Genomic DNA, 10,167 nt, shown 5'->3' with positions numbered 1-10,167 from the left:
CATGCATATATACCATATCACATGCTACAATATCGCAAGAACTTGCTAATAACAAATATGCATTTATCGCAAGATCATGCATATACACATATACATCACAACAACAGTATAACGGGTAGAAAACTTGCCTGAGCGACTGGGGGTTACAATGGCTCGGGACGAGTCTGGTAACCTATAAACAACAAGTAAGTTGGAATTAAAAAAGTCACTTGTAAATATATACATTAACCAACTTAGACTCTAACGCTCGCTTTGCGCTTACTGATTCTCTTAAGTCACTCGAGTACCCTCGGCTCCACCATTTTTAATAATTTAACCATTACGATTTTTAAGGCGATTCCTTCGCGAGTGTCTTACCAACTGCCTATTACACCTTACATAAATGTTTCATACTTCAATTAGTCCTTTACGGTCTTTAACCTATGTTTCAAAGTAAGGCGAGGGGTAAAGGTTCGTTCGCGAAACGTCGTTACTTAAAATGGCCGTTTCTCCTAAACCGTTCATCGGAATCCAACGAACCACATATCAAAACGAAGCTCGTAACATGAACTATCTAAACATGGCAATGGTCAAAACCTAGCAGTGAGTTCAAGGGTTCTGATGTTAAGAACAAAAACAGTCTACGGTAAATCGGGCATTACGACGGCTATGTTTACGCGATTACCCAATTTTAAACCACTCCAAATCATCTCACAATCAACCCACAATCACAACCCAATCAAAACTCCATCCATACTTTATCATAACAGCCCCAACAACTCAACATTAACAATTTATACTATTCTTTATCATGAATTTAAACTACACTTAAGTTCATTAATCAACAACCAAGATTTACAACTCCAAAAACATCCCAAAACCAACTAATCTCTACATACACAACCATCAAGCCTCTCATGAACTAGAATACTCATATTATGCTCTTAACATTCAATAACGAAGCTTGGTTAAGAGATTATACCTTCCTTGAAGCTTCTTAACACAACACAAGAGCTTTGAATGCCTAAAGAACCTTGATCCTTGCTTGTATAACCTTAAACTTTCATAAAAATTCAAGAAAACTAAAGTTATTTCTTGAAGGTTACTATTCACCATCTTCTTCCTTGATTTATTGGAAGAGATTGTGAGCTTAAACTTATAGGATATCCATATCTATGTACAAGGAACCTTAGATAATTACCTTGTGATTTAACAATGCTTGGAACTTGATTTTTGGAAATTTCTTCTTTGAAAAAGAAGAAAAGCCGAGAGCAAGCTTGGAAGAAAGAGAGATTTTTGTGTTTTTTCTTTGATTTGATTCTTTGGTTGGTTGTTTTTATTTGTTTTTGGGTAACTACCTTTCTAACCTTGACTTTGTGTGGTTATAAACCAACCACATCTCCTTCCTCCCTATGTCATGCTTATGTCATCATGTGATGTCATCCTCCCCTCTTTGTCCTCTTCTCATTGGTTGGATGACATCATCCCCTCTAATCTCTTTGATTAACTTCCTAATTGTTTGCCTAATGACCGCTGATCTGTTATACGGTTCCCTTAACTTTCGTTTTCGTTTATCGTTTGAGGGATCATACCCGGGATCTTATTACTTGGGTTTCCTTAACCTTTCTCAATACATTATAATCCTTTTATGATCCTCTCTTATAATCCTTTAATTTAAATCATTTTTATCCTGTTACCTTATACTTAATTCTTTCCGTATCTAGTGGATTTCCGGAAAAATCAAAGTATTCGGAATTGGATTCTGACGATCTTTACATACACTTATATACCATATAGAGTACTAATAAAATCTCAGAATATCCATAACAGAACCCCTACATAGTGTGGCATGAAAAGTTTTCTCATTCAGCTAAAACACTATTCATAAGGGTTACAAAAAGTTTAAAATTTTGGGGTTATTACAAGTTTGAGTTTTCTTCGTGTGTGGGGGTGCCTTGCTAAGGTGTTTTTCCCTGAACACAAGAGAAAGAAACTGGGTCCGAAAACTGTTGATTGTATCTTTCTGGGCTATCTTGAAACCACAACTGCTATGAGATTTTTAGCATTAAAATCTGACATAGATGGTATTGTGGCGAATACGATAGTTGAGTTTCGAAATGCAACTTTCTTTGAGGAAGTATTCTCAATCAAGACTGGTATATCTTTGGGTAGTTCTGAGGATGATCCCACTCACACATCAAGTTCTATTCCTGATCATGTGGAAAAGATGACAATGTGGGGGTGGATCCTGGTAGTAGCTCTACTCCTAACAAAGTAGAGGAAACTAGAAGGAGTAAGCGTGCAAAGGTAGTCAAGGACTTTGGAAGTGACTTTATCACTTACAATGTCGAGGATGAGCCGTTAACTTTCCGTCAAGCCAAGGATTCTTCGGAGTCAAGGCATTGGAAAGGCGCTGTAAATAGTGAAATTGACTCAATTGTTTCAAACGGAACATGGGAGTTAGTTGATCTCCCTCCAGGGTGTTCTACTATTGGATGTAAATGGATCTTCAAGAGGAAGCTAAACCCTGATGGCTCAATAAATAAGTACAAGGCTAGGCTAGTTGCTAAGGGCTTTAGGCAAAGGGAAGGCATTGATTATTTTGATACATATTGTCCAGTTGCCCGAATGACAACAATCAGAATGCTTATTTGCTGGCTTCTGTACATGGTCTTATCATCCATCAAATGGATGTAATGACAGTTTTTCTTCATGGTGACCTTGAAGAAGAGATTTATATGGATCAGCCTGAGGGATTTGTTGCTTCTGGTAATGAGAGGAAAGTATGTAGACTAGTCAAGTCCATCTATGGCCTTAAACAAGCACCTATAGACTGGCATAAAAAGTTTGATGAAACTGTTTTAGACTTCAAATTTTTTAGTTAATGAAAGTGACAAGTGTGTCTACTATAAGGTTAGAGGTAATGATTGTGTGATCGTGTGCTTGTATGTAGATGATATCTTGTTGTTTGGAACCAATATTGAGATTATTAACGAGACAAAGAGTTTCTTGAAGATGCACTTTGAGATGAAGGATATGGGTGAAGCTAGTGTGATTCTTGGGATCAAGTTGACTCAGTTAACTGATGGAATAACTTTGTCACAGTCTCATTATATAGAAAAATCTATACTTGAGAAGTATGGTTATTCAAAAGTTGCCTTAGTCAAGAATAGTTCAGGAGTTCATGTGTCTCAGTTAAGGTATTCTCAGATTATTGGGAGTTTGCAATATCTTGCTATTGTGACTAGGCCAGATATTTCTTATTTTGTGTCTAAGTTGGCTAGATATACAAGCTGTCCAAACAAGAATCATTGGGAGGCACTGGATAGAGTTCTTAGATATCTGAAGGGAACTATTTCACTTGACTTGCATTACCGGAGATTTCCGGGGGTACTCGAGGGGTACAGTAAGGCAAGTTGGATAGCTAAGAAATCTCGTTCCAATGGAGTGACTGGATATGTGTTTACCCTTGCGGGTAGAGCAGTGTCCTGAAAGTCTTCTAGACAGACTTTGATTACTCGGTCTACTTTTGAGGCTGAGTTGTGTGCACTTGATGCCACGGGGACGGAGGCTGAATGGTTACATGGACTCATGAGTATGTTACATGTAGTAAGCAAGCCGCTTCCTGCCATTTTTGTTCATTGTGATAGCCGTACAACTATCGACAAAGTCAGAAGTGTAAAGTATAATGCTAAAACAAACAGACACATCCAAGTTAGACTAAAGTCTATAAGGGGTCTTGTGTCTGATAGAATTATTGATATAGAGTTCATAGGAACTCAGGATAATATAGCTGATCCGCTGACTAAAGGGCTTGAGCATGCTATAGTCCTTAAGTCGAGGTTGGGGATGGGACTGGTAACCCATCATAATTCATCAACAGCGGGAACCCAATACCCTGAGAGGAGATCCCTCGAAGTGTATTCAATGTGGTAATAACAAGTTGTAAGGATGAATTAGTAGTACCTCTACCATATACATTTAGATACTTATGTATCTGAGTCTATCCCCTATAAAACTTAAGAGGTACTTGAACTGCTAGTTAGCAAGAGTTATTTGAACTCTGAATGGGGTCAAGTCGTTTGACGAGATGATAGCAGTACATATCTGGAAATGCCCAGTTAAGCGAATGTAATTGTGTGGTCGTAATTAGAGGAAAGGGTTATTCCTCTCGAAACATTCGACGAACAGGATCGAGACATGACCATTAACGTCTCAAAGCCGTAGATTGACACCATAGCTTTTGACTTGTTATCGTCTATGGAGTGTGGTTACACCCAACGGATAAAGATTCAAGGTAAAACATTCCATCTGTATCCGGTAGCCATCGAAGTAGAGGACTTAGGAGGGTTCAAACCCGGAAGGGTACCGACTCTGAAAAACATGTAATGTATAAAATCTTGTATGCAATTTGATTATGGATTTGTGGGGGATTGTTAGAAAATGGAAAGTTTGAGACATATTTTATCTATGTTCTTGATATGATTTCCGGAAACTAACACTTGGAGGTTGTTCCTTGACATGAGAACTTAAACTTTCATATTTTGATCTAAGATATTTTCTTAGTGGAATCCATGAATATATTGAGACAAAGTTGCTTGTTTGAAATGGGTTATGGGGATTTTGTCCCACATTGGTATTGTAAAGAAAGATATTGAGTTTATATAGCATCTTGTGTTAGTGTTGTTTACAACTACTAGCATAAGTGGAATGCTTGTGTGGCCTAGTGCTAGTGGGAACACTTATATTTTTCTTTTCTATTACAAGTTTAATTATTTATATTGATTATATAAAATTAATATAAAATATATTGAGTAAGGATTATTTTAATCATACTCTGAATATATTTTGTAATATTAATATTAATTAATCAGGATATAATATAAATAATAAGGAAAACTCATTTTGTTTACTTTTTCTGTTTTGTTACTTGGTGTACCACATCGAGTAAAATAGAAGAAGAGCAACTTGAGATGTCTATATATTGAGAGGTATACTTCAGATTAAAATGACACAAGTCTCGGTGCCTACCTCGCAAACATATGAGTTGCATAGGTTTTTGGGCAAACTGAGGTGCGAGTCGCCGTTGATCATTGTTGGTTCTGTGGCCAGATTGATCTGTTGTTGATTTATCCTGGAAGCGATATTACTGCATTCCATCACAGCTTAAGTGGGGGGCAATAATCTCCTCTTGAAGGGTTTGGCGACTCAGCTGTTGTGTTCTTTTTCTTATCAGAATTTGGAAAGCAATAAGAGATAAGTTTTCTTTACTTTCTTTTCTTTGTCAATTACAATATTTATAGTTTGTTATTGCCATCGTGTTTTATTTCCTTAGTTGGTTATTTGTCATGTTCTTGTTATTATATATATAACTGCTCATTGTTGCTGTGTAGTTAGAATTATACCCAACACAAATGTCCAGGGGCTGCTCATGCCAACATTTCATTTGTGGTAGTATAGTATTTTATCTATCTCAGAACCAACCCGATCACTTGTGTGTAAGTTCTTCATTGTTCCGAGATGGATTCCATTCGAAAAGTCCGAGTATAGTCTTATAATTTTCTTTTCTGGTTTGCAGAATCTGGATGTGCTATACGTCTTTATAATTTATGTATTTTTTTAAGTGTTGTTTGATGAGTTCACTTTCTTTAAGCATGCATAAGAAAAACTGTATGTAATATGTGAAATTTGAAAAGACTACACTAACTCTATATCAAGGTGCAGGGAGAGGACATATAAAAAAGAAGACATTTATAAAAGTAGGGTATTTGGTTCCCTTGGATTCATCACAGAAGATAAAGGATAAAAATAAACATTCAGCATCAAAATGGAACACTGCATTGATCTAAATGGAATTTTGGCTCAGAAACCATTGAATAATATTGGCAGACAAACATATATCATATATTTTGGAGATGCTGCATGAACTCTTACCTAATAGTCAAAGTTTGCATAAATAATCTTACTTCAGTTATGTGCCATTGTTTTATGCACACAAGATTATACATCATGTTATGATCACTGATCACAAACAAGATATCACTGGCTTAAAATGAGATATAAATTAGTTCACATAACACACTAATAAAATTGTTTACATGGTTTTAGAGAATAATGCTTACAATCTCATCTGTTCATACCTAAGTTCATTGATGATTGTTGATATGGCCGAGCGTTTAAGGCGCCAGATTCCGAAAGGGTATGGGTTCCCACTATTAACATTGTCTTTAGCAAAAACAATGGCAATAAATCAAATATGGAACCAAAAGTTTCCCAATAATGTAACAATCCTAGTATTGTTATTAGCCACAATCTATTAAACAATTCAAGTTTATAGAGATTTAAAACCTTACACATAACCTAGGATGATCATTAACAATAAACTCTAAAGATCACCTCCTATGTGATAAAGAAGAACCTACACTACCTTCCATCATAGTGGTTGATCAATATATATATTTATAATGCCCCACCATCTTTACTGTCATGGTTTTCTGTTTTTTCATTATCAGTATCACTACCATTAAAAGGTCAATTATACATATTGTTCCACTTTTAAATAGTGGCAACCTTTTACCATTTACTTACTATTGCTTGGACTTTTTCCTTCTTTTTGTTGATTTGAGTAATGGCATCACACCCCACTTTGTCTCAAAGTTATTAGGCACCATATTGGGGCTGGTAAGGCTTTCATTACATTATAAATATCAAAAATGTCACTCTAAGAGTAAAGGCACACTTGCAGTATTTCATATTTAACCAATGTCATATAGACTAATTTAAATATTGGTTTAGTATTTTGAAGTAGCTTCCTATGGCTTCTCTTTGGAGCCTTGGTTTTATTTCTTTTGTGATTGCTCATTTTATGCTCCAAGAACATAGCTTTGTACTTGTTAATGCATCCAGCAATGTTAGTTTTTTCAATTGTTCAATAATGAATCTATTTATCTAATTACTGTAATCAGAATGATTTTTTAAATATGTCTTATTCTGATTCTGTATTTTTTAATTTTGCTATTGTATGTAGGTTTATATTGTTTACATGGGTGACAAAAGGTATGATGAACCAGAGCTTGTTAGGGATACACACCATGACATTGTTTCAACCATTCTTGGAAGGTTCATTTAAATACTCATTATTGCTTACTCTGTGTGTGTGCCTGTGATTTTTTAAATATCACATTCCAATTATTGTTTAAACTTGATGTCCTCTTACATATATATGTTTTTTTAAAGAAAAATGATGAGAAATTCTTTAAGTGAAATACTAGCACATTGGCTACTTTTAGGTTTTCCATTATGGAAGAAAATTATAAGTTTGGAATTTTCTTGTTCCACTGAACAATAATTTCAAATTTTTTTGCTTCAACTAGCAAAGAAGCGGCTCAAGAATCAATCTTGTACAGCTACAGACATGGATTTTCGGGTTTTGCTGTGGTACTGACACCATCTCAAGCTAAACAAATTTCAGGTACCGAGTTGTTGCTTAACAGGTAATGTATAATTTGCTTAATTAACAAATATTATCTTGGTTGTGATACATCTGATTGATATTTGGAAGCAGGTTTCCCTGGAGTTATACGTGTGATTCCTAATAAGATTTTACATCTGCAAACTACTAGAAGTTGGGACTTTCTGCACATAAAGCCTCAAATTGCAAATGGAATTCTTTCAGAAGGTCAATCCGGCAGGGGATCTATCATTGGTGTCCTGGATACTGGTTTGGTGTAGAGATTTTATAAAACCTTTTAAGTATCTAGGTTAGTTAACATTTTTTTTTTTGTTTATGGAGGAATATGGCCGGAATCCAAAAGCTTTGTAGATGATGGAATGGCTGAGGTTCCATCTAGGTGGAGGGGAATATGCCAAGAAGGAGAGAAATTTAGTCATTTAAATTGCAACAGGTTGAGTTTTACTAGATTATGGTGTTCTTCATATTACTTGTTTTGATCATTTAGTATAGTATATGCACATTTTATAATTTTTTCTACTACAAGCACTGTATTTTGCAATGAATATTGTTACTGTCAAGAAATTGTAATTAGTAACCCTTTAAGAGAAAATTGTCGACTGAGGCCTGGTCAACTACATTGACCTATCATTAATTTTTGAAATTCAAATGTCTCAGACTAAAGTTTATGAGTCTCTATTAGACAGTGCTGGATATGCAAAGGTTAAGAATGTATGAATCTGAAGGTATTTGTCTCAAATACTTATCAAGCTAACATTCTGCAGGAAGATTATCGGTGCACGTTGGTACATAAAGGGATATGAAGCTGAATTCGGGAAGCTGAACACTAGTGATGGTGTTGAATTCTTATCTCCTCGGGATGCATCAGGCCATGGCACACACACCTCATCTACTGCAGCTGGAGCTATCGTGGAGAATGCAAGCTACATGGGATTAGCTGAAGGTTTTGCCAGGGGGTGCTCCATCAGCTTGGTTAGCTGTATATAAAGTCTGTTGGTCTACTGGAGGCTGCAGCTCAGCTGATCTTCTTGCTGCATTTGATGATGCTATATTTGATGGTGTGGATTTGCTTTCAGTGTCTATAGGATCATCCCCTCCCCTTTCTTCTTATGATGACTTGTTGGCAGTGGGGTCATTTCATGCTGTGGCTAGAGGAATTCCAGTTATCTGCTCTAGTGGGAATTCTGGTCCTTATTCACAAACCGTTAAATACTGCTCCTTGGATGATAACTGTAGCAGCAACCACGATAGATAGGGCTTTTCCTACTGTTATACCATGGGAAACAATCAAACAATTGTGGTAAATGTTTCATCTTCATTAGTAAATTTACAGACATTGAAAAAAGTGGTAGTTATTATATGGAGTTACAGATCATACCAGTGAGCCACCATCCAAGAAACTGCTAAAACCTAACCTATCAGTAACGAGGATTAACTTTGTAAATTCAGAAGTGTAATCTCTGTGAGACTCTCCGTTTAGCTGATGCATTTTAAGATATTTGAAAGTAATTTATAAAATTGCCATGTACTATCCACACTCATCCGTTGTCGTTCATCAGTACTAATTTCAAACTTTGGGTTATTGTCGAGTTGTGTTTACCAAATTTGTAGGCAACTACACTTTTTTCTCTAGTAAGTTTCTTTTGGTTTTACTCAGGGTCAAGCTATATACTGGAGAGATTGATGATAAATTTAATCCTATTGTTTATGGTGAAAATATTTCATCCAAGATGCCGATGAAAATGATGCAAGGTAAAACACATCGATTTTGAGCTTTGATTGTTATACTTGAAATTCTCTTGTCGTGACGATTCTTTCTCTATTCTCCAAATTTAATGACTTGCAACAGAACTTGCCTTGAAGGATCCCTAAATGAGACTTTGGTAATAGGCAAAGTGGTTTTATGCTTCCAATCTCGATCATTAAGATCTGCAACCACTGTAGCAAGAACTATACACAAGCTTCGGGGAGTTGGCCTCATCTTTGCCCAGTTTCCTGCCAAGGACGTTGTTGTGTCCTCAATTATTCCCTGTGTTCAGGTGGACTTTGAACTCGGACTCGTCTGTTAGCATATATGGTAACAACCAGGTACCATATAAATTATAAAATGTTGACATTTAAGACTTTAGAAGCTGTAGTCTTAGCAAGAGAGCTTATATTTAGAAATATTTTTATCTGTAATGTTGATTTTGTTCTGCTTATATGTCATTCGTCAGAGTATGATATGGGTTAATTACTGCAGAAATCCAGTTGTGAAGCTTAGCAAAACAAGACGTTGTTGGACAACAGATCTCCCCAGAAGTAGCATTTTTTTCATCTCGAGGACCAAGCTCACTCTCTCCAACTGTTTTAAAGGTACTATCTATAGTTAACGTCACATATATTTCTGATGTTGGATCCTAATACATTCTCATCCTAACTACATTTGCAGCCTGATATTGCTGCTCCCGGAGTTAATATTGGCATCCTGGTCTGCCGCATCTCCTACCAGTTCTTTAAGAAGATCCCACAATCAAGATCATCAACAGGACTTCAGAATTGAATCAGGAACCTCCATGTCTTGTCCCCATATCTCCGGCATTGTTTTCACTCATAAAAGCTATCCATCCCACATGGAGTCCTGCTGCAGTTAGGTCTGCCCTTGTCACCACAGGTTAGACCTTTGCAAATGAACATTCAACCTGAACTACCGTGAATGCATTTCTCTATGTCAAGAA

The 10,167-nt window shown here is 36.2% G+C and overlaps 1 pseudogene; it reads left to right on the top strand.

Moving 5' to 3' along the window:
• The first annotated feature begins 6,455 nt into the window (after positions 1–6,455).
• On the top strand, positions 6,456–8,834 carry LOC141718418 (subtilisin-like protease SBT3.9; annotated as a pseudogene).
• The last annotated feature ends 1,333 nt before the right edge of the window (positions 8,835–10,167 follow it).

This window comes from Apium graveolens, chromosome 4 (genome assembly GCF_009905375.1).
Source record: "Apium graveolens cultivar Ventura chromosome 4, ASM990537v1, whole genome shotgun sequence".
In the NCBI taxonomy this organism is placed as follows: domain Eukaryota; kingdom Viridiplantae; phylum Streptophyta; class Magnoliopsida; order Apiales; family Apiaceae; genus Apium; species Apium graveolens.
The sequence above is the reverse complement of the archived record's forward strand: the minus strand, read 5'-3'. Positions and strand labels throughout refer to the sequence as shown.